Source organism: Ursus arctos, unplaced genomic scaffold, assembly GCF_023065955.2.
Source record: "Ursus arctos isolate Adak ecotype North America unplaced genomic scaffold, UrsArc2.0 scaffold_7, whole genome shotgun sequence".
NCBI classification, from domain to species: Eukaryota; Metazoa; Chordata; class Mammalia; order Carnivora; family Ursidae; genus Ursus; species Ursus arctos.
The window spans coordinates 72,997,341-73,023,024 of record NW_026623089.1 but is presented as its reverse complement, the minus strand read 5'-3'; the positions used below and the strand labels follow the sequence as shown (position 1 = coordinate 73,023,024).

The 25,684-nt window shown below is 39.7% G+C and overlaps 1 pseudogene; it reads right to left on the bottom strand.

The window, feature by feature from the left end:
* The window catches only part of LOC113259274 (60S ribosomal protein L27-like), a 53,577-nt pseudogene extending 46,347 nt beyond the window's left edge, over positions 1-7,230 (bottom strand).
* Positions 7,231-25,684: the final 18,454 nt, after the last annotated feature.

The following is a 25,684-nucleotide window of genomic DNA, read 5'->3' as shown; positions in this document are numbered from 1 at the left end:
TCGCTGACACTATGGGTGTTACTGGTCAAAAAATGTCAGCAGTGGGCAATTCTCGACCAGAGGCCCCAGTTCAGGGTTTTCCCATGTCGAAGGGCATCAAAATTTGTGAGATATTAGTAGAGAATGATTTCTTCCCATTCTTACAGAGGAAGAAAAAAAACTTCTGAAGTGCTAAGAAGACAATTCAGATTTAAGCACACAAACACTAAAGTCTACGGAGATAAGTGAGGCCACTTTGAGTGACGGTCAGCAAGAGCTACACGAATAGGAGTAAAGGAATAATCTTTCTAATAATTTGGCATTCGGGTCCTTATTTGATCACTGTTCTTGACTTCAGAAAACTGTATTTAAGAAAAAAAGAAGAAACAGAAACTGGGGCAATTACAGAATAGAATGTAAATTGAAGGATAAGGAGTTCAATAGATAAAAATATAGAAACTGGGCAAGCATTTGAACATAATTGGAATTAAAGTACATTTTCACATATTCAAGCTGACTTGAGAAAAAAATTTCTGAGATTGAATGGAAGATCAGTTATACTTTTGAACACTTTAGGGCATCGATGAAGTAACATTTTACTCAGACTACCCAACTCAGCTTATAAAAACTTAGATTAATTGTAAAAGTAAGTCAGTACAAAATGTCTGAATGGTGGGTTAAATCCTATGCATTTTATTCCGTTTGCAAGGGTGGACTCTGAAAACCTTGCTCCAGACCCCCCTGATTTCATGCCATATGTTAACTTATATTTAATTATTAAAAAGCCTGGTTTCTCCTTCTGTTATTCTGGTATTCTGTCTAGCTGAGGCTCTCATTAGAAGGTATTTTAGAAACAGGAAGTGAGCGGTTTTCTTCAAACAACCCACATGACATCAACAAGAAGTAACTATCAATATTGAAGGAAACATTATTCAGCGATTTCTAGAAATTAAAATGATATTAGTCCATCTAGTATAATTCAAAAACTCCAATACCCATGAGTATATCCTTCTGTTCCTGAAAAATTATATATGATTTAATGGTGAGTCAGAGAAATCAAGAAGCATGATAAAGGTAATGCTGGGCTTACAGAATAAGTTTGGAAGTTTTCCTTCTATTTCTATTTTTTGAAACATCTTCAGAAGAACAGGTATTAGTTCTTCTTTAAACGTTTGATAGAATTCCCCTGGGTAGCCATCTGGCCCTGGACTCTTGTTTTTGGGGAGACTTTTGATTACTGCTTCAATTTCCTTGCTGGTTACAGGTCTGGAGGCTGGTTCTTTGAAAGAATTAACAAGATCAATAAACCCCTAGCCAGACTTAATCAAAAAGAGAAGAAAAAAGACCCAAATTAATAAAATTACAAATGAAAGAGGAGAGATCACGACCAACACTAAGGAAATGCAAACCATTTTAAGAACATATTATGAGCAACTGTATTCAACAAATTAGGCAATCTGGAAGAAATGGATGCATTCCTAGAAACTTACAAACTACCAAAACTGAAACAGGAAGAAACAGAGAACCTGAACGGACACATAACCTGCAATTTTTTTTTTTTTTAATGTGACCAGTCTTGTAGCATTAAACGATGGGAATGGCTCAGGAAATCTTTTTTTTTTTTTAATTCTGTTAAAATCATAATTCGCTAGTGTGACATTTAGCAGCCTTTACTATAGGTGTATAAAACTACTTAGAGTAGTTAGATAGTTTAGTTAGATTATATTCAAAATTAATTTATTTAGAATTCATGAAATGTCTATTTATGGCTATTTTATTACAGTCTTCTAAATTTATCTTCCTGCTCGATACCAGAAGAGGTGTCACAGAGGGACGTCATGTTTTAGAATAGGGAAATAATTTTGTCAGTTGCATTTCCTAATCTGTTTGTTTTAATTTTTAGTCGTTATTGGAGAGAAACACCAGTATCTCTGATTTATCACATAGACAAGGCCCCATTTTTCTTGATCAATGTTCTTTTTTTCACTTGTTTCAAGATGTACTCAGGTGTCTGTTTTTCTACATTGGTGGATCACACTTTCTTAATATGTTTTTCGCCACAGGATTTTTGAAAGTGTGTTGTCAGGCAGTTGATAAAACAATAAACTAAGGCTATTCCTGTACCTGGTGCACCATTTGAGACACTGCTTGATTTTTCTAAGTTTCCTTTACTCCCCATTTGCTACAAATTGCTTCCATTTTTCTCAGTTAACTCATTACATTTTGTCTTTCTCCCTTTGTTTGGTTCTTTCTTTTGTTCTTAGCTTGCTATCTTATACCATTATGTATATTTACCAAAAAAAAGTTTTCTGAATTTGTTTATGAGATAAAGCACATTCAGAAATGTTTCTGAAAATTCTCAGATAATTCTAACGACTCCTCTTCCTTTTTGAAACTAGTAGCCCCTGACCTCTGTAATGTGTTCAAAAAGAAACATGGGTCAGTGCTGTAATACGCTACATTTTCTTGGCTCTAAGGGATAATTTACACACCATAAAATTCATTCCTTTTATGTTTGCAATTCAATGATTTTTTTTTTTGTAAAAATCCAGAGTTGTGCAAGCATCATCACAATCAAATTTTAAAACATTTCTATGACCCCAAGGAAAATACTCTTGCCCATTTGCAATCACTCCCAAGTTGTAGACAACCATGAATCTACTCTCTCTCTGTACAGATTTGCTTTTTATGGACATTTCACGGAAGAAAGTAATACGTAGTCTTTTGTCTCTGGGTCCTTGCACTTACCATGATATTTTGGAATTCATCCACATTAAACATAAATCAGTACAATTCTTTTTTTTTTCTTCCAAATAGTCTTCCATTGTATAGACACACCACATTTCATCTATTCAGAAGTTGATGGGCGTATGGGCTTTCTCTGCTTTTACTATTATGAATAATTCTGCTATGAACGTGAATATACAGGTATTCGTATGTGCATATGTTTTCATTTTTCCTGGATATCTTGGACTAAAATTGCTGTGCTGTATGGTAAATTAGAAAATTATGTTCAGGGGCGCCTGGGTGGCACAGTTGTTAAGTGTCTGCCTTCGGCTCAGGGCGTGATTCCAGCGTTCTGGGATCGAGCCCCATGTCAGGCTCCTCCGCTGGGAGCCTGCTTCTTCCTCTTCCACTCCCCCTGCTTCTGTTCCCTCTCTCACTGGCTGTCTCTGTCATGTCAAATAAATAAATAAATAAATAAATAAATAAATAAATAAACTCTTTAAAAAAAAAAAGAAAATTATGTTCAAAACTTTAAGAAACTGCTAAACTGTTTTCCAGAGTGGTTGCACCATTCTGTGATCCAACCAACAGTGTATGAAGTTGGCATGTAGCTGAAGTTATTTGAAAGAATGAAATCCACAGTTGTACAGTTTAAATATTCTGGAAATAAGATGTGTATGTTTCTAAATGGTACTCTATATTAAAACTCTCTGGGTACACAGCACTGAACAAACAGGCAGTGTCTCTCCACAGACATATACTGCAGCATAGCAGAGAAGAGAGCAAACACTTAGTTGCTATATACTTTCATTCTGGTTACTACTCCTGAAGAACACATCACCCCAAACTTAGCGTAACTATTTTATCTGGTGGGTCATGGTTTTAGGGAGAGTTTGAATGAGCAGTTCTTTCTTGAGGTCTCATATGCAGTTACAGTCAGATGTTGGCCGGACTGCAATCATCTGGTGGTTTGTCAGGGCTGGAGATGACTCATCCACAGCTGGCAGCTGGGAACTCAGCTCAGCTGTTCCCTGGAGTATCTACAGGTAGCCTCTGTATGCAGGATTTTCTCAAAATAATCAGACTTCTCACCTGGTACTTGGCTTTTCCCAGAGCTAGCATCCACATAGAATCAGAAGGAATCTGCGTTGCCTTCTCTGGGCTTTTCTGTCTCCATAGTTATCTTGAATCACTTCAGATCTGCTCTAGTGGTTACAGGTGAATCCCCAACATTGACCTGGATTCCAGACAACCCACTTCTCAATGGGAGGGGTGGCAAAGGTTTTGGAAACGCCTTTTTTAAAAAAGATTTGATTTATTTATTTGAGAGAGAGAGAGCACAAACCAGGGGAAGGGGCAGAGGCAGCGGGAGAAGCAGACCCCCAGCTGAGCAGGGAGCCTGACTCAGGACTCGATCCCAGGACCTTAGATCATGACCTGAGCTGAAGGCAGATGCTTAACCAACTGAGCCACCAGGGCGCCCCAGTTTTGGAAACCTTTTAAAACTGTCTCGTATGTATTAACTGAGAATGTGGTAAGTGCTCTGGAGGACATGTAAAGGGTGCAGTGAGTTAGTAGAACAGTAAGACTTCATTTAGAGTCAGGGTCAAGGTCACCTTTCACAGAAGGGGATCTATTAATAGTCCTGAATTATGCACAGGAATTAGAAGAACAGAAAGTTGGAAGATAGCTTTCCAGTAATGGGTAAAATCTGAAACAGAAAAGAGCACTCATCAGAGGAAGGCCAGTGTGGCTAAGAATTCTGGGAGACTGGCAAGGGACAGCTTGAGCAGAGAAGAGTGATGCTGGATCGGATCAGGCAGGACGTTTTATGATTCCTCAGTGACTTGACCTTTAGTAATAAATTTCATGTTAAATTGCTAAAGTGTTTTAAATATAGAATTGCTTTGTTTTTCTGTGAGAAGCGGGGAATGGGTAAAAAGTACAAGCAGTAAAAACCAGAAATCAGAATCTCTTCTGTTCATCTCCTTTCTTTTTTTGTTTACTTTAAAAAAAAATCACTACTCATATTTGTTGATCCATAAAATTCACAGAATTCTAGAAGTGAGTGAAAAACATAGGGTCCATCCAAACCTGCCCTCTCAAATGACAAAGGTGGAAATAATAGGCCCAGAGATTAAAGCTGCTCACCGAATGTCCTCCCTGCTGCTGGCCGAGCCTGGGTAGGAGCACCAGCCTCCCAGCCCCTTCGTTCCTAAGTCTCGGTTCCCTTCCTTGTTGAGCACAGCCAACGTGAACTTCCCTGGGCAAGGACCCAAAGCTGTCCAAGAGCTTCACATTTGCAGGCAAGAAAACATGAATTCAAGATTGCTCGGAATGATTATGGGCATTTCCCTTATTTTGGAAGTTATTGATTATTTTGCCCTGGCCTCTTGTATCTGGAATGCTGAACCAACACGGCTATTAAAATGATAAAAATAATTTTACAAACCTTGAAGGTAAAATGTCTCAAAGTTTATTAGAAGCAAAAGTAATGACGAGTAAAGAAAAAACGCATTCAGGGGCGCCTGGGTGGCTCAGTCGTTAAGCGTCTGCCTTCGGCTCAGGGCGTGATCCCGGCGTTCTGGGATCGAGCCCCACATCAGGCTCCTCCACTGGGAGCCTGCTTCTTCCTCTCCCACTCCCCCTGCTTGTGTTCCCTCTCTCGCTGGCTGTCTCTATCTCTGTTGAATAAATAAATAAAATCTTAAAAAAAAAAAAAAAGAAAAAAAATGCATTCAGAGAAGGCAGTTCTCTCTAGTGAAAGGGGTCAGGGCAGCATATAATAGAGAGGAATTGAAAAAGATTGAGCATTCCTGTTTGAGGTTCGTGGGCAGCACAGAAGTCCCAGAAAATAAGGAGAGTCAAGAGGACCTAAGAAGCCTGAATGGATATCATTTAAGTAGACTTTATATGTTAGGACAGTTCTCGATTTATAGAAAAATTAGGAACATCATACAGAATTAGTACCATATACTTCTTAGTTTCCTCTATTCTTAACATCTTGCATTTGTCTGAGGTATTTGTTAAAATCAGTGAACCATATCAATACATTATTAGCAATGAGTTTACCCTTTATTCTGATTTTCTTAATATTTATCCAACGTCCCTTTTCTGTCCCAGGATCCCATCTGGGCCATCGCTGCACTGTTATCAAGTCTCCTGAGGCTCCTCTGGGCTGTGACAGTCTGTCATACTTTCTTGTTTGAGGGATTTGACAATTTCGAATGGTACTTGTCGGGCATTTTATAGCAGGTCTCTCGACTGGGATTTCTCCGGTGTTTCTATTGTGATGAAGCTGGAGTTCTGTGTCTTGGGAAGCACAGAGAGGAGGTGCCTGTTCAGCATCTCATATCAAGGGCACATCCGGTCACCATGACTTACTGCTGCTGGTGTTGATCTTGACCACTGGCTACCGTAGCACTTGTTGGGTTTCCCCACTGTATGTGTCCCCCACTTTCCATACTGTACTAATGAGAAGGAGGTGACTGCCTGCAGCCCCACTGAAAGGACTGGAAATGAGGTCCTCCATGTTGAAGGGTTAGATATTTATAAAAATTATCTCGAGGGGCGTCTGGGTGGCTCAGTCGTTAAGTGTCTGCCTTCAGCTCAGGGCGTGATCCCGGCGTTCTGGGATCAAGCCCCACATCAGTCTCCTCCGCTGGGAGTCTGCTTCTTCCTCTCCCACTCCCCCTGCTTGTGTTCCCTCTCTCGCTGGCTGTCTCTCTCTCTGTCAAATAAATAAATAAAATTTAAAAAAAAATTATCTGGAATTCTGCATGGGAGACTTGTCTCTTCTCCCCCAGTTATTTATGTATTTGAAACTCTGATACTTTATTTATTTTGTTGTTCAAACTGTCCCTTCTTTGGCCAATAATTGCTTCTCCAGTTGACTCCTATGTCCCTTTGTTCTGTTTCGTTTTTGAGCACTTTCTCACCTTCTCCTAATTACAAAATGCTCCAGGATCATCTAATATAGATCTTGCCTCAGTCCTAGAATGAGACATTTTTCCAAGGAGCCCTCATTCTTTTTAGTAGGAAATGGTGTTGAAAACCAAGATCCGAGTATTAGCTGTCCTCATGGCTAACGGAGTGTGGTTACATCTAGGTCTTCTCAGTTGACAGAAATAAAGATGATATGCATATATACTATACACACACACACACACACATACACACCATATACACTATATACCACCTGTATTTATACATATCATTAAATATTTACATATGTCAACATCTGTGTCTCTATTGGGCTAAATATGAGTTACTACTGATTTCTCAAATTCTAATTCATACCAAGTAGATCATTCCAGCTTCCTCTTCTTATCTGTAAATTCACACTCTGATGGTGAGAAACCTTGCTCCCACCATCGGCCGTACATTTGATTGTTCGGTGCCAGCCCACCTGGCAGAGGCACCAGAATCGTGAAGGCGAGTGGATGGACTCTGTGCTGTTCCTAATGCCCGAATCTCGTTGACTACGGTCTTTCCAAAGGCACTGGATTCAGCAGCTTTCCCCATAATCCCGCCAGTAAGGTTGTTTCATGTATTTGTGATGTACTTACATACTCTTATCAGTCTGCATTCTTTACTGGACTCCACAAACTCCTAAATTATTTTTTTTTTAATTTTACGTACACGAAGGTTCATTTTTAGTGCTATAAATCCTGCAGGTTGTGACAAATGTACAATGCTGGGTATTCATCATTACACTACCATAGAGAATAGCTTCACTGCCCTGAAAATTCCCTGCGTTCCATCTACTCATCTCTGCCTCCCTCTCCTCTTCCCCAATCCCAGGCAACCCAGTGATCTTTTTAATGTTTCTTTTATGGCTTTGCCTTTTTCAGATTGTTATATAATTGGAATCATGCAGGATTTAGTCTTTTCAGACCAACTTTTCACACTTACCCATATACAGTTAAGATTCCTCTATGTCTTTCTTCTAGCAAATTCCTTTTTGTGTCTTTTTATCACTCACTAGTATTCCAGTGTATGAATGTCTGGAGCTGCTTATCTGCTCACCTCTTGAAAGGCATCTAAGTTGCCTCCTGGTTCGGTGATTGTGAATAAAGCTGCTACAAAAGTTCACATGCAGGTTTTTCGTACGGAAATAGGTTTTCAGATCAACAGGGAAAATATCTTGCTGGATCTTACGATAAGACCATATTTAGCTCGTAGTAAAACACCAAACCTCTCCCAAAGTGGCTTAACCACTGTGTATGACCACAGAGGGTTTCTGTTGTATCCTCACCAGCACTGGGCTTGTCTTTATTTTTTTTTCTTTTCTTTTCTTTCTTTTCTTTTCTTTTTTTTTTCTTTTCTTTCTTCTTTCTTTCTTTCTTTCTTTCTTTCTTTCTTTCTTTCTTTCTCCTTCCTTCCTTCCTTCCTTCCTTCCTTCCTTCCTTCCTTCCTTCCTTCCTTCTTTCCCCCCCTCATAGGTATGCAGTGGTATTTCATTGCTGTTTCAAATTTGCAATTCCCAAATGAAAACGATGTTGAGTATCTCTATCTTTTCTTACGCATCATCGCCATTTGCACATCTTCCCGGTGAAATGGTTACTCACATCTTTTGGCCATTTTGAATTAAATTGTTATTCCTCCGGTTTTGTTCCTTTCCAGTAGTTGGTTGGCGATTCCAGGTCTTTTGCCTTTCCATACAAGTTTTAGAATATGTTTGTTGAAAACTTCACAATAACTTGCTGGTGTTTTGATCGCAGTTCCGTTGACTCTATACATCAGGTTGGCTGGAACTGACATTTTAAACATATTGAGGCTTCCAATCTATGAACACAGAGTATTTCTCCATGTATTTAGAACTTTTATTTTTTTAGTCAGAAATTATGAATTTCTGAGCATAAATCCTGTACATATTTTGTTAGATATATAGTCAAGTATTCCATTGTTTTCCTATGTTAACATAAATATGGTTTTCATTCCAATTTCCAAGTATTCACTGCTGCTATATATGAAAGTAATTGCCCTTTGTATATTAATCTTACATTCCGTAGCTTTGCTCTAATCTCTCATTAGTTCCAGTAGTGTTGAGAGACTTGGAGGGGGGCATTTTCAACACAGACAATCACACCATCTGCAAATAAAGATAGTTTATTTTATTTCTTCTTTCTCGATCTGGATACTACTCTTTTTCCTGTTTCCTTTGGACGAGCTAGATAGGTCTTTTATTACAACGATCCACAGGAGTGGTAAGAGGGGACATTCTTTCCTTGGAACTTTAAAAGGAAAGCACCCAGTTTCTTACATTTAGTTGATGCCAGCTGTAGGCTTTTTGTAGATGTTCTTTAGCAAGCTGGAGGAGCTCTACTCTATCTCTAGTTTAATGAATTTTTTAAAATTATAAATGGATGTTGGATGTGTCTCATGTTTTTTTTACATTAATTTATATGATCATAGAGGCCCCTCTGTGGCACAGTCGGTTAAGCTTCCAACAGTTAGTTTTGGCTCAGGTCATGATTTCAGGGTCTTGAGATCAAGCCCCGCATCAGGATCCAAGCTCAGTGAGGAGTCTGCTAAAGTTTCTCTCTCCCTCTTCCTCTGCCCCTCCCTGAGCTTGTGCTCTCCTTCAAATAAATAAATAAGTCTTTAAAAATGTATATGATCATATAATTTTTCCTATTCATGTTGCTGATGTGATGAATGACTTTTATCAGTTTTTGAATTTCAGTCCTTGCACACCTGGCACAAATGCCACTTGGTCATGATATATCATTCTTTCCATACTCTGTTGGTTATCAATATGCTAATGCTTTGATGAGAATTTTTGCATCTGTGAACATGAAAGATGTTGGTTCTTTTTTTTTTCCCCAGAAACATCTCGGCCTTTAATTGTCCTTTCCCATAATGTCTTTATCTGGTTGTGGTATTAGGGTAATGCTGGTCTCACAAAATGAATTAAAAAGTGTTTCTTCTGCTTCTATTTTCTGTAGGAGATTAAGGAGCATTGGTGCCATTTCTTAGTTAAATATTTGATAGAATTTACCTGTGAAATCATCAGGCCTGGTGTTTCCTTTTAGAAGGCTGTTAATCATTGATTAAATTTTTAAAATAAATATAGGGCTATTCAGGTTATCTCTTTCTCCTTATGTGAGTTTTAGTAGTTTGTGCCTTTTGAGAAATGTTTCCATTTCATGTAAATTGTCAAATTTGTTGTATAGAGTTGTTGCTATTTATCTTTCAGTATTCTTTTTGTTGTTCATGGGATTGGCAGTGATGACTCCTCTTTCATTTCGGATCTTGGAAATGTCTCTCTCTGTCCTTCTCTTGCTAGTCTGGCTAGATGTTTATCAATTTTATTGATATTTCCAAATGATTAGCTTTTATTTCACTGATTCTATTTTTTCCTGCTTCCAAGTTCATTGCTTTCTGATTTAATTTTCATTATTTCTCTTCTTCTTTCTTGTTAGGCTTAATGCACTTTTCTTCCCCCTAGCTTCCTAATGTTGTGGCTTAGATCATTACTTTTAGATGTACTTTCTTTTATAATACATGCCATTTTTGCTGCATCCCACAAATTTTGCCATGCTGTTTTATTTTAATTTAAAGAAATAAGGAGGTACTTGGGTGGCTCAGTCAGTTAAGCATCCCAAGAAAGAAAGGAAAGAAAGGAAAGAAAGAGAAGAAAGAAAGAAAATATTTAAAAATATATCTAGTAACATCTTCTTTGACCTTCATGTTATTTAGAGGTGTGTTTTTAAATCTCCAAATACTTAAGTATCTTCCTGCTACTTTTCTTTTACTGATTTCTATTTTAATTTCATTATGGTCTGAAAAATACTTTGAATGATTTATAGTTTTTAAAATTTCTTGTTATATTTTATTGCCCAAAATGAGATTTATTTATTTATTACAAAATGAGTTTGGAGAATGTCCATGGTAAATTTGAGAAGAATATGTGTTTTCTAAAAGCGTCAATTATTTTGAGTTGATTGGTAGTGCTACTTAGTTCATTTCTGCCTTTTTGTTCTATTAATTATTGAAAGAAGGCTGTTGAAGTTTGCCACTATATTAGTGACCTGCTCATTTCTCCTTGCAGTTCTACAGGGTTTTGCCTCATGGAGCTAACATTCTGTTGTTAGTGCATATACTGTAAGGATTACTACACGTCGGGTTGGAGAATGGACCCTCTTGTTATTATGTAATATTCCTCTTTGTCCGGATACATTTCCTTTTTAGAAGTGTGCATTGATGAAATAAACATAGTCACTGCAGTTTTCTATTATTGGTGTTTATCTTTTTCCATGCTTTTGCTTTAAATCTGTTTATTTTTTAAAATGGGTTTCTTGTGATAACACACAACGGGTCCTATTTTTATTTTTACCTACTCTCTCGTCTATTTTTTAATTGGAATAGTTAGGCCATTTATATTTAGAGTAATTATTGATATTGTTGGATTTATATCAATCATAGTTGTGATATTTTCCTATTTTTTACATATAGTAGCTGATTTTTAATTTTTTTCTGCCTCTTATTTTTTTTTTTAAGATTTTATTTATTTACTTGATAAAGAGAGAGAGAGCACAGAGGGAGAAGGAGAAGCAGACTACCTGCTGAGCCGGGAGCCTGATGTGGGGCTCGATCCCAAGACCCTGGGGTCATGACCCGAGCCAAAGGCAGACGCTTAACTGACTGAGCCACCCAGCGTGCCTGCCTCTTGTGGTTTTGAGTTTTTTTAAATGATTCTAATTTCTCTCTTCCCTTAACTTATAAATTATGCTTCTTTAAAAAAAAATTTTAGTGGTTGCCTTAGAACTTTCAATACACATTTACAACTAATCTAGGCCAATTTTCAAATAATACTATATCACTTCACAGGTGATGCAAGTAATGTAACAGAGTATTCCAATTTTTCTTAGTCTTTTTTTTTTTTTAAGATTTTATTTATTTATTTGACAGAGAGAGACAGCCAGCGAGAGAGGGAACACAAGCAGGGGGAGTAGAAGAGGAAGAAGCAGGGTCCTAGTGGAGGAGCCTGATGTGGGACTCAATCCCAGAACGCAGGGATCACGCCCTGAGCCCAAGGCAGACGCTTAATGAACAACTGTGCCACCCAGGCGCCCCTCTCTCTTTGTCTTTAAAACACTTTGTCATTCATTTCACTTATTCATAATTTGTAATCAACCAGAGCATTGTTACTACCATTACCTTACACAATTATATTAGACCAAGAGGAATTATAAATTAAAAGATTTTACTTCTGCATCTCAGATAACTATAAATTTTTTGACCACGTCATTTTTACTGTTCTGAAAAACTTCTTTTAGTATTTTTATGAAGCAGTTCTTCTGGTAATAAATATTCTGGGGTTTTGGGTTTTATTTTGTTGTCAAGTAAAGTATTTATTCTTCACTTTTAAAGGATAATTTCAATAGCTGTAGAATTGTAGGTTTTTTTTTTCAACATTCTAAATTTTTCACACTAATATTTTCTGGCTTCCATGGACTCTGATGAGAACTCTGATATAATTCTTTTTTTCATTCCCCTCTAAGTAAGGCTTGTCTTTCTATGTCTTTTTTTGCAATTTGAATATATGACCAAGTGTATTTTTTTCAGTATAAATATCGGTTGGTGTTCTCTAATATTCCTGGACCCATGGCTTTGTGCAACTTATCAATTTTGGAAAATTCTTAACCCTTATTACTTCAAATATTTATTTTGCTCCCCTATCTCTTTTTTTCTCTTTTGGATATTCCTATTATGCACATTATACCTTTTGAAATTGTCTCACAGTTCTTGGATATTTTGTTCTTTTATTGTTTTCATTCTTATTTCTCATTACATTTTAGTATAGGTAGTTTCTATTCACATATCTTCCAGATCACAAATTATTTCCTCAGTCATTTCCACTCTAGCGCTCAAAATCAAAAGCATACTTCATTTCTGTTACAACAGTTTTTATTTCTAACCTTTTCTTTTGATTCTATCATAGTTTACATTTCTGTTTATATTATACAAACTTTTATCCATGTTGTCTACTTTTTCCATTAAAACCATGGCTGAGTCTGTATCTGATGTTTGCTTTTCTTTTCAGACTGTTTTTCTTGCTTTTTATCATGCCTTGAATATTTTCATTGCTGTTGCTGAAAGCCAAGCATAATGCTTTGAGCAACAGGAACAGGGCCTGTAGTATGAGGTTTTGTGTTAATCTGGCTATGAGTTTCACTTTGTTTCATGTTTGCTGTTAGGTGTAGCCTCCAGAGACTTCGATTTTACCTTCGTTCTTGTTTTGTCTCTCTCGTTGTGTGGATTTCCCTAAGAATTCAGATGAAGCCTGTACTCCACAGTTCTTTCAGCTGCGATGCACTGTGTTTGTTCCTATGGCCTGTTTGTGGGGTGGCAAAGTGTGGTGGAGTGGGATCATTCCCTGCTCTTATGATTAAATTTCAGTCATTTAGTTGACTATCGTTCAGGGACTACAAAATCCACAAGTGTTTCTAAGCACTCCTCATTCCCCTCGGGGAGAAAGTCTCTCCCTTGGGGAGTATGTTTTTGTTCTAGAAAACAGTCTGGGATTGTGTGTAAATTGGCAATCTTCCCTCCCCTGCCTAAGCCCTGAGAGATTTTTCTTGACTCTTCACCTTGAGACCATTGTGGGGTTCCTGGAGGAAAAGTCCATGAGGGTGTGGCCCCTTAATGCTGGGGTCTCCAGGAATTCCTCATTCCCACTGTAGCCCACATTCAGTCTCCAGCAACTCCTCGTATTTGTGACCTATTTCTTGCTTCCAGTTATGGCGCCATAGCTTCTGCTCCTAGCGTGCAGATGTCGGCTCTAGTTCTCGAATTCACCTGCCCCCCTGTTTCAGTGCAGCTCTTTGCCCTGCAGTCTTAACTCTCCAACATGTTAAAGAAAAGGCCCTGATATTAAAAAATTTTCAGCTTCTTTCTGGTGGTAAGGGTAAGACTGACAACATTCAGGCCCTTTACATGTTGGAGCTAATACTGGAAGTCAAGTGAGTAATTTTTAAACGAAATATTTAGCTTGGCCTACAGCACATACATCTCTCCGATCCTACTTAAAACTGTTTGATGGTTACATGTTTTTCTTGAAAGACAGACACAAATTATCAAAGGTTCTGTATAAACAGCCCTAACTGCCACCACGCCTCACGGCACTCTCTCTTACTCACAGTAACATGGCCACTTGGTTCTTCCATGTTCACATCCATGCCATGCTTCCATGACACAGGGTATCTGCTAGTGCTGGCTCCCCACCTTCCCAGAACGTTACTTCTCCATCACACACACACACACACGCACGCACACACACTCGACTGTATTTCCATACTGTTTTCAGCCCCAAGCTAAGAGCTTTGCAGAGTAGGTGTTCCGTTGATATGAAATGCCTGAGAGGAAGGTATTTGCAGCTTGCAACATTCATAACAGCACAGAGATGGGAGATGGTCAACTGCATAAACCATGCCATTTTTTTTTTCAGACATCTGAGGTAGTTATCAGTATGCTGCCCTAGTAGTTTGTCAAAACATGTGTTGGATAAATTATTTTATTGTCTATTTTCTATCAAATTTGCATGGATTGTCTATTCTGAGACAGCTTTATAGTAGAGATTTCATCTTCATTATCTCATGTATTACTCATGCAATATAAACATGTATTAACTATAATTTACAGATAGTAACACTGGGTTCAATAGGTTAAATGAATTGTCTACGGTAATAGTACTAGCAAAACAGTATTGGAATTGTGTCTAATGATAATTTTTGGTACATTTTATCGAGTACTGGCTGTTTTGTATTATAGTAAAATCTTATGTATGCCAATCTACCCCATTACACATGAAACCCTCAGGTTAGGAACTGGGCCTGACACGTATTTGGATTTATTTATTCGTAGATATGTGATGTAAGTATTTCCAAGCTTTGTTACGATTTATCAATTCTATAAATATTTACTGAGCCCCTACTGAGTGTCAGACACTTTATCCAGCACCAGGAAAACATCAATAACTAAAATAAATAAAGTCCCTACTTTCCCTAATCATTAGGGAGAGGCAAAAATCAAATTCTTATTAAATCAACTTTAGAAAACATATCTCTAGAATACAAAAATAATTTTAAAAGTGTGTACATAGAATGATCACTTAAAAAGAAAATATCGATACTATTTTTAATTTTTTTAGTTTTAACTTTGTTCATTTTCATGAATTTAATAGGATACTATCAATAGAACAACTAAAGTATAGTAGGAGCAGAGCTTAATCATGTTGGGGATGTTTGAGATATTTCTGAAACATACCAGTCAGCAATGGGATTGACAGCAAAATCCCCTGGGGCTTTGAAAGCCATGGATGTCTAAGAGAGACAGCAGATCTACTCTTACTATTTCAAAAGTGAAATATGAAGTGGCATAGATTTTGTGTATTTGCATTTTTGTAAAACCTGTAAAGAGAAGGTAGAGACAAGAATAACTGATCACTTACTAACACGGTCCAAGGCCCTTCATCCAAAAATCCCAGCGTCTAAAAGAAACCTAGACAGTAAACGGCAGAGACAAAATAGGGTTATAGCCATCTGGGAAATTCTTTTATATTCCTGATGTCAAGAGACTTCACATGGGAGAGTAATTTGACCTCTCAAACTCATTCCAAAATAGCACATTGGGCATAAATGTGTGTGAAACACAGAAACCACTTCTCCTCCAGGTATAACAGGAGGTGAGGTTTTAAGTAGATCTTTTCTGGAGTCCTACATTCTGTATGAAATGCCTATGAAGATTTCCATTGCATACACGCTTTAACAAGCAAGGTGCAGCGGGAATCTAAATCCCTGTGGAATTAATAAATGGTTGGAGGAGAGAAGCAGGCAGGTGCACGGGAGGAGCTGCACCAGAGTCACGGCTGAAGGACTACCAGGCCAGCAGACAGTGTAAATGGAATTTCAAATGCACATGTGGGGGCCACTCAACCATTAAATTCAAGATCTCTATGGCAAATTGAAACTGGGAAGAAACATAATGAATTAAGAAATACAACCTGTTTGCCTAATTTACTTAATTTATCTATTACATGGAATTTCTAGAACTTTATTATGTGTTAACAACTATCATGAACAATTCACACAGCCATTTTCATACAGCTGTTACATAATTCCTGGTAGCTCCTATCATTTCTCCTTTGGCAATAAGGCTACCCACGCACTGAGCAAGCGTATTCATCTGTCCCGCTGTTGTACCGTTCACAGTGTGCAGATTTTCACATGATTGCAAGCACACCGCACCAGCATCCTCGGAACAGATATGCAAGAACCCTGGGCCCTTTCTCCTACTCTTTCTGTCTGCTCCCCTGCTTTTTTTCCTCTCACCTTTATCTCTTTAAACTGAAGATAATTGTCCTGGTGGTTGCTTTGGAAAGATGCGTGGGAAATTAATATTCTGAACACATGGTGGGTCCCTGGTGATTTCCTATCTAATTTTGAAAAGTGCTTTCAACGCACTGGATTAAGAAACCATTATTCAACAAATTACTACCTTAAGTCATCCATTAGTTCACTTACTTATGTGGTCACTCCTTCAACAATCATTTCTTATCTACGATGTTCCAAGAACTCTACTAGAAGAAGGGCATTGTTGCTTTCACCAATTCTATGAGGAGTGATCAGTCACTCGTAAAATAGCTTAAGTATATTTACCCAACGTTTCTAAGAAGACGTCCTTATTATTCCCTAACCTGAAGAATTATGTTAGTTTTCATCATGAAATTCATCCTAGTATTGGTATTTGGGAGATAATTCAGAGAAGAAGGGACTAATATAATTTAATGCAGAGAAAATCATATCTGTGTCAATAAAACCAGACCTATTATTGATCATTTACCCAATCACATTATATTGCTGTATTCTGCTAAGAATTTCCTGTATTTCTGTGAATTATTATTCATTTTCTTTACACAAAATCTTTTCTGTGTTAAGCTCTCAAAGAATATGCAGTAAATACAGTGTCACACAGTTTAGTGGGAATGGAGTCTCATTCTGGTGTCAGGTTGCAGTTCAAACCAACCCCCGACTGTGACCTCAGCTTCCTGGTTCTTTACACGAGGAGCAAAGTCCATGACACTTCCCACAGTTCCTTTTAGAAGCAGACTTCCATGATTTTCAGGAGATCTAGCTAAACAGAACCCAGGTATTGGGTCTCCTGCCCTGTTCTCCTGTATATCATTACGCATTCACAAGGAGTTTCAGCAAATTCAATCTTCAATAATCTTCTATCTTAGTCTCTGAAATAAAGGCAATTATAGTTGAAAATGTGTAATCATTTGGAGCTTTTAAGATTCACTTGTAGCAAACGGAAACTCATCTTTTCTTTTTTAAATCAGCAAACTTAGTAGGCTCCCATGCCACATGCCAATGCAGAGAAAATAATACCTGTTCCAATTAATACTTTGATAAGTACTAGATAAACACTCAAAAAATCCGATGCTTAAAAGGAGTGTTAGGGGCTCAGAAGCTGAAGAATAAGACGAATGTCCCAGAAAATGGGAATACTACTTCAGAAGCCTGGTACACGGTGCACTGAGCCAGACCACATGATCGTTGGCATCTACAAAGTATTTAGAGGTTTTCAAGTACTTTTCTTCACATCATCTTTGTGTTTCATGATTCAAAGTGGTGAAAAGTACCCTACATTCCTCGAGCAGTTAAAATTGTTTCGTTGCAATTCATGCTTATTTCGTAGCAGGGTCACGAAGCTTCTGGGGAGGGCAGCAATACTATGGTCACTTCACTGACGATGAAATGGAGACGCGGAGGAGTCACACCCTCGTTGGAGTGATGGGATTCGTAGGAGTCCGTGGAGCCCAGAATCAAACCCTCCTCTGCTAAGCACGCGGCAGCCACAGGACACCGCCCGCGGGATGGCACTGATTCGGGTGAGACGAGACCGGTCAGTGTGAGTCGTAATTTATGTCACCACCGAATTTCGAAACATTATTGACAGTTGAGACAACTGAGACTTAGGAGTCTGAGGGTCACACAGACGTTTCTGGTGGTTAAGACTGGTTTTTATACCTTCCAGTTCTAAGCTCATTATTATCTTTAGTCTATGTTATTTGTCTTTATCACAGATCAAAACAATAAAATAAAAAGGTCGGGATCTCAGACCCCACTTAAATCATCTCCACCCCTTCCGCCTAACGTAGCTGATGCTCTTCACAAGCTCAATGTCTCCATCTAAAAACTGGTCTCAAGTGTGTCCACTCCCTCTCCATTCCATCAGCCAAGCCAGCTTCCAAGCCAAGTTTGCTCAGGGACTAGAGTTTCTACTGCAGTAATAAGTAAGTTCTTCCAGATTCATACTCAGCAAACGTACCGATTTTAATTAAAATGTCTATCTTTCCATTCTTGCACTTACAACAGAACAGAGTGACTAGGATATCAAGTTGGCCCATGGAGAAAGACGCGGGAACGCCTTACATGATTCAAACTTGGAAATCACAGTCCCTTCTCAGTGAGGGCTCAGCCTTCGCGGCAGCTTTGAGCCTGTGCAGATCTGCAGTTTCAGAAATCAAATCTCCCATGGGAGGTGAGTTCCACCACAGCTATTTTATTCAGTGTGGATCACCGATCACCAGTGACTGGCACGTGCTTTCCCACAGCAGGTGCTCCCCCTGCTCGATCTCTCTCAAATAATCTTTTTTTTTTAAAGTAATATAAGCCCCCACGTGGGATACATTCACCTGAGGTCCTTCAGCTATCTTTAATAACAGATTAATTAAGTAATTAATAATGAGATACCCAGCAGGGTCAGCACCTCATTGCACTGGCTGTTCAGCTTTGGAAGTAAATGCGGTCGCTGGTTGCAGGAAAAGGCTCTGATGGCTTGAGGCAGTGGATTCCTATGGTTTCAAGAGACTTTTCTATACGAATTCTGCACTGAAGACCTCAGAAAACTGTGTTGGGTAAGGGGTTTTGCTGATTACTACATTGCTGTGATTTGCTATGATTTCAAGATGAAGTGAAAGATTATTTTCCATAATATGCTAGTCGATTCTATTCCTAGATCAGTGTTACATGGTCTTGGAGAAAATTGATTATTAAGGTAACCAAGAAGAGAAAAAGATTCATAGAAGCAGAAATGTGATTTAATGTCCATTCCACATGGGTTCGCTTATTTTAAAATCTCTCTTGTGACTGCTTCTTCTCTTTAAGTCCTATGTGATTCTGACCTTTTATTTTTATATGGGGTGTAAAAAAGTAGCCCACCTTCTTCACCAAGGAATCATAGTAGATAAAGCACCACTGACTGCTTCAACAAACGAAGCCCTCAATGTCTCAACATGGAGACATGTTTATGTTTTGTTCATGTGAAGTCCAAACACAGCGCATTGCTGCTCCCCTGTAAGTCCTGCTCCTGTAAGTGAGGATTCAGAGACACGGGTTTATTTTACCATAATGCTTCCCCACCTGGCTGTGTGCATCAATACTAAACAGGAAAAAGCAGGGGGGAACTTGGTATAGGGTGTGTGTGTCAAGGAGCCCAGACTCCCAGGGGTGGATGGGGTGACGCATCCGTTAACATCCCATGGCTACCAGTTAGACACACAGCCTCAGCTTCCATCTCAGAAGGCTGGAGTACGTGGTGCTGGTGTATTTTCCGGGAAGAAAAACCAATTATTTTGTAAAACAGTTTACCAATCTAATCACCTATATAAAGAATGTTTATTTTATCACACTTGATTCTGGTATTTTGCACTTTGTGCATAATCGTGCCCATTTTCTTGTTTTCTAAACTTCCCTCCTTCCCGCCCCACTCCCTGGCTGTCTGGTTTTAGTCCTTCCCTCACTGAGACAATTAGTATCTTGCCACCAAATTTCTACCAAATCAGTGGCAGCCCCACATGTCTATATAGGGAGGATGGGGGCCTCCGTTCAGTTGGAAGAGAGACCTAGAGGTTTACTAGATGTCTCCAGTACTGTATTTACCCAGTTATGTCTGTTAGAGTAGACTTGTGTTGGGAGTGGATTGGACGAGTTTGGGAAAGAACAACCGTTTGGGAGGTGTAAACAGCGCTGTTCTCTTCAGCGTCCTGTGGAGACACATGAGTGGTTTCCAAACCACTGTAAGTGCACGTTAGTTTCCACGCACGGACTGCGGAAGGTTCTTCTTTATTTTGGGATCAGTGAGCCCCGTTGCTCTTTATGACTGTCAGCATTTGGCACATATTTAAAATCTAGACATGAAATATGAAATAAATTGACCTGTTCGTTGCTTCTAAGTGCTTATCACATGCAGCAAAGCGTGTTCATTTCATTTTAGGGAAGAGCCCAGGTATTTCTCTTTTGAGTAAGGGTTCATTTCAATAAGGTTTGTGCAAAAGGAGAACATTCTATCTTCATTTTTAATGTGCTCATAAAAAGATAAATACAGAGCTAGCTATGATTTTGATCTTGCCATTCAGAGACATGTCTGGTAAAAAAAATTCATTATTAATTATGATGCTATTCTAAAAATTAGAAAAGGCATTTAATAGTTGTATTGTATCACATGTCCCACAAATCAAACATATCACCTCTGTATGGTAGACCCCAGTGACTTTAAGGTTACAGTGACAAACGGTTATAGTTCAATATAGAAGAATAATGATTTCCCTGAGTAGTACATCGAATATGAACTCCCGTCTTTGGGACATGCAATTAGAAACTACTATCTAATGAATGAATGACTGTGTTATTTTAATACACTAGTTCCTTTGGCACTAGGGCAAATATAGAGAAATAGGTAAAATCATTCAATGAAAGGAGAATAAAAGCCCAGAAGACTCAAAATTAAGGCCTGCATCAAGAGTGGATTTGGGCTTCAATTTTTAAATTTTTCTTGTGGTACAGGAATATACAAACTTAGAAACTTAAAAATTATCTGGACCGATGATCTCCCAGAGTGTGTGACAAAAGTAATAAGAGAACTTCGCTGTGGTGTGGGCCGTCTGTGCCAGACAAGTCAGCAGGAGGAGGGAAGCCCCGCTACACACAAGCTTGGAGGGAAACGCAAACTCACACACAATGGAGATGCCGTCCATTTACTATCAGCAAACCCTAGTTCATAGCACCTGCCCCATGGCCCTCGCCGATGAGGCCAGACATCTCAGGGAAACATCTAGTGAAGAGAAACTTCAGTCGTAACATGCTGGCCCTGTGACTCGCACATATTTTCATAGGTCCTGACTCACAGGAAAATCTCAGATATAAACACAATCCCATGCTTGTAAATGTGCTACCCTACTGATCCTGTTCCATTGTCCTTGAAATTAAACTTGGCAACTTTCATCTTTTTCCCTCTAAAGACATCTTTCCCAGGAGGTTCTGTGACCTTCAGATAAAGAGACCCCTGATGAGCCTGCTTTATGGGTGCACCAGACACATCTGGACATACTGACATTTTGATGTAAAAACAGGTTACATTCCCATCGTGCTCCTGCTGCAAGACAATTACACTCCCACCTTGTACCATATGGAGTTATTATACAGTTCAAGTGGATAAAATGTGTGAAAGCATTCTGAAGACTATGGACCACGTGTACTACGAGGGATTGTTATTTAATTTATCCACATTTGGTGCTTTACAAAGCATCTTTCTACCTAGATGTTTGGGTACTGGGAGGGGCTGGGAGCTGCGTGGTTCATAAACTATTGGCCGAGTTTGGAAGAGAGATTCACAATCTCAAACTTGAATCACTTACCAATAATAATTGCCAAACAGACTGAGGCTCTCCTTCCGACCCCATGATGAAGATGCTCACGGAAGTGGGTGCGCCCTCCAGCCTCTCCCAGACCAGGAATAACGTGAATGCAGGCATTTTGACAAGCATCTGTTTGGGCCACAGGGGAGCTAAAAAACTAACAAACAATTCTATATAAAATACTTCAGTTGAGGGGCGCCTGGGTGGCACAGCGGTTAAGCATCTGCCTTCGGCTCAGGGCGTGATCCCGGCGTTCTGGGATCGAGCCCCACATCAGGCTCCTCCGCTATGAGCCTGCTTCTTCCTCTCCCACTCCCCCTGCTTGTGTTCCCTCTCTCACTGGCTGTCTCTATCTCTATCGAATAAATAAATAAAATCTTTAAATAAAATAAAATAAAATAAAATAAAATAAAATAAAATACTTCAGTTGAGTAATGCGGGGCTGTCCCTATATCAGGAGTTTTGTCTGTAAGGCATTTGTCACCGTCTGAATGGGCTGTGGTTGCATGTGCTGCCTCCCCTTGCCCCGAGCTCCGGCCAGCAGTGGGCAGGCTGGTCTGAGGCTCTCACTCCGTAGCAGCACTGCACGCACGAGCGCGTTCTTGAGTGGCAAGCCCAAATTGCTCAGAAAGGGCAATACAAAACCAGCTTTCCGATTTCAATAACGGAGGTCAGTTTGACATTTACAGACATGGGCTTGTTGACGGTGTGTCTGCATACTTTTGCATGATTTTAAATGCTAAATAAGTCGCTAAGCAAACAGAAAATAAAAGCCGAGCAAAAATAAAATTTTCTGCCTGACTGAAGAGGATGATGAAGACTTAGACTTTCATTATTCTAGATGTTATTTAAAGATTTGCTTTAATTAAGATGAGGTAAAGGAGAAACAAAATAACATTTAAAAAGAGATTTCAGCGCTATGAAAGCATAGGAGATTTGAAGTCATTTTGTGTTTCATTTCTATTGCATCTCCCGGGTTTCGGAACCTCTCTCTGCGTTATTGAGTGTCCACAACTGGGGGGCCTCAAGACAAACACACGAGTAAGACCTCTCTCCTTCAGTACCCCCCCACTTCCTGTCCCTGCCCAGCCACCCCATTTGTGACTCTGGGCCTCAAAAGGCCTGTGGCTCTGATGCACTCCCACCCTGTGGACCTGGCTCCTGGGCGCCCATGCCTCTGACCGTCTCTGCTCTCTTCCTGTGTCCAGGGCCCACCAGTCTGGTCAACCACCAGCAAAGCAGCAGGAGTTCTGTTTGGTGATTCAGTCCACCTGGAGAATTGATGTAGGAACCTGGTTCTGACACTTGCTTATATAAAATAAAGGATCACACTAGTAACGAAACAGGTCCATAATATTTTGATCAGTTTGTAGTGTCACAAAAAAAAGAAAAGAATGAAATTAAGATAATGGAACAAGTCTACAACAGAGCTAAAAGTCTCATCGGGTCACCATGGAGGACGTCCTAGCCACTCTGTCCTCCTGGCCCTGCCACCGCCCAGAGAAGGGAGCCACATCAGAAATCCACCTGTGGTTTATGTAAATTCTACTGTTTTGTTGTTTGTTTGTTTGCCTTTGATAAAGTAGCAGGGTGAAAGCTCTGAGCTCAAAAGTTTACCTAAACCAGTAAGAAAGAACACACTCAAGTTAGGGGCCAGGGATCAACCCCACAGAGGGGCTTGACCCCCCGGGGAGCCTGACAAAGCCGCTGTGCTAACGTGTACTTACCTACTGTTTGCACTGAAATACAAGTGCAAATATTTGGGTTCCAGTCCTACCTGTCATTAATTAGCTTGGGAAAAGTCATTTAAACCACTCTAGTGACAGACACAATATACACATTCCATCTGTAAATAGGAGGCCGGCGTGAGTAAATTCCAAGTTCTTTATGGCTCAGGAAAATAACGGTTCAGGACTTTAAAAAAGCAAGTATGTTCAAAACGATGATTCCATCTCATGTGAATTAAGAGTAATTTTCTTTGGCAAATATTTTAAAAGATAAAAATAAGCAAATTAATTATCTTTCTCATTATTTTAAATGTTTAGCCTAATTGTGATTGTATAAAATTACTGGCCTTTTTTTTCTCCTGTTACGAAACCAAATATAATTTATCTCATTAAAAATAAGATCTCTAAGTTCCTCTTCAGAACGGCAACGCAGAGAAGGCCTCTACAGACATGCTTCCCGTGGAAACAGGTGTAACTGGTGTCCTAGTCCGTTCAGGCTGCTACAAAGAAATACCATAAATCAGGTAGCTCGGGAACAGAAATTTGCATCTCGTAGTTCTGAAGACTGGAAATCCAAAGTCAAGGCAGCGGCATGGTTGCCTTCTGGTGAGGACTTCTTCCCTGTTCGTAGCCTGTGCCTTCTCACTGCACCCTCACGGGGGGGCGGGGGGGGGGAAGAGTTAAGGGAGCTCTGAGGAGCCTCTCTAACAAGGACACTAATCCCATTAATGTGGGCTCCCTCCTCATGACCTAATCACTTCCCAGAAGCCCCACCTCCTCATACCATCACATAGGGCACTGAGATTTCAACATACGAATTTTTGGGGGACACACACATTCAGACCATGGTAACTGGTGAGAAAAATAAGAAAGAACAAAGTTTCATGAAATGGTCTTAAAAACACACTGCAAATGGGGAAACATTTATTCAAGAAAACCTCCTAATATTCAGTAAGACGGTGAGCCTGTGGTATGAACCAGGAACTCTTACCTCCTCCTGCGCATGCCCTGAGTCCAGTATGACAGAGATTCAACAGTAGATGGGTGGAAACAAACACTGGACTCCCTCTCCTCCCTTCCAGTGGAAGGCTGCAGCATCTTCTGGGGAGAGGTGGGACATCCAGATTTCTCATTCCCATCACCCAGTTACCTGTCCAAGAGGCTAAAATCCAATGAATTTGTCCATGAGGTTGGAGGCTCCCTTCTTCAGACTCTCCCCCCCACACACGGAACACTGGCGCCCCACCGCCTCTGCCCCAGCTCATTCTCAGGGTGGAGGTTCCATTCTTCACAAGGTTTAGATAAAGGGAAACCAGAAAGGCCAGAGATCACCACCTCTACCCTTCTAAGGTGGCAGCGTCACTCAGAAAGAGGCCACTATCCTCAGGATCAGTTTCAGATCTGTTGCCCAGGGGGAGACACAGGCCACAAGACAGCTCTGTGACTCTCCCCAGTTTGAGACACGGTGTGAGAAAGTTCAACCCTAAGGATACTCTCAGAAACAATGGTTTTGGTGAAAAGCAATAAAGAGGAGACCTGTAGCTTTACTAGCGATATGAGCGAAACCACAGGGCAGAAAGTTTTCCAGAGAGAAACAGGGAAGAGGTGACTGAGAAAGTCTTTGTGGAAACAGTTGAACAACCTGCAAACTGGGACTTCAAAAACAACTCCATTAAAGGAGCCAGAATGTACCTGGATCAGTTTGTGGGGTAATGTATGCTGCAAGGTGTTGTTGGAGACAGTAGAGCAATCAGCCATCAACTAGCCGAGCTTGCAGGCTGGATGGGGTTAGAAGAAGACAGAGAGCCCTGCTACAACCTGTAGCGTCCCCAGGGGGTAGTGCACACGTCCGAGCTGTGCCCTCTGACGAATAGCAGAGGCTTCACAGTGCTCAGAAAATAGACTTCGTTAACGTGGTCCAGCCAGCCACTACACACATACACATGTGAACAACCATCACAAGTCCCGGGAAGGTAGGAAGGAGTATGCAGAATTGCTACATTGTCAAAAATATCTAAATTCCAACACAAAAACAAAAATTAGGAGGCACAAAGAGATGTGAAAATGTGACCCATATACAGAAATAAAACATACATAATTAACCAGGCAACAAAAACCCTCTTTGAGAGCAATCAAACTTCAAAGTAGCTAGTCTAAGTATGTTGAAAAATTATAGGAAATCATCCTAAAGGAAGCAGGGAAGGTATGATTACAATGTCTCATCAAACATACCATACCAATAAATACAGAGAGATGATATTTTAAAAATGGACCAAATAAGAATTATGAAATTAAAAAGTTGCAAACTGGTGCAGCCACTCTGGAAAACAGTATGGAGCATCCTCAAAAAGTTAAAAATTGAGCTACCATACAACCCAGCAATTGCACTACTGGGTGTTTACCCAAGAGATACAAAAATACTGATTAGAAGGGATACATGCACCCTGATGTTTATAGCAGCATTATCAACAATAGCCAAATTATGGAAAGAGCCCAAATGTCCATTGACTGATGATCGGATAAAGAAGATGTAGTATCGACATAC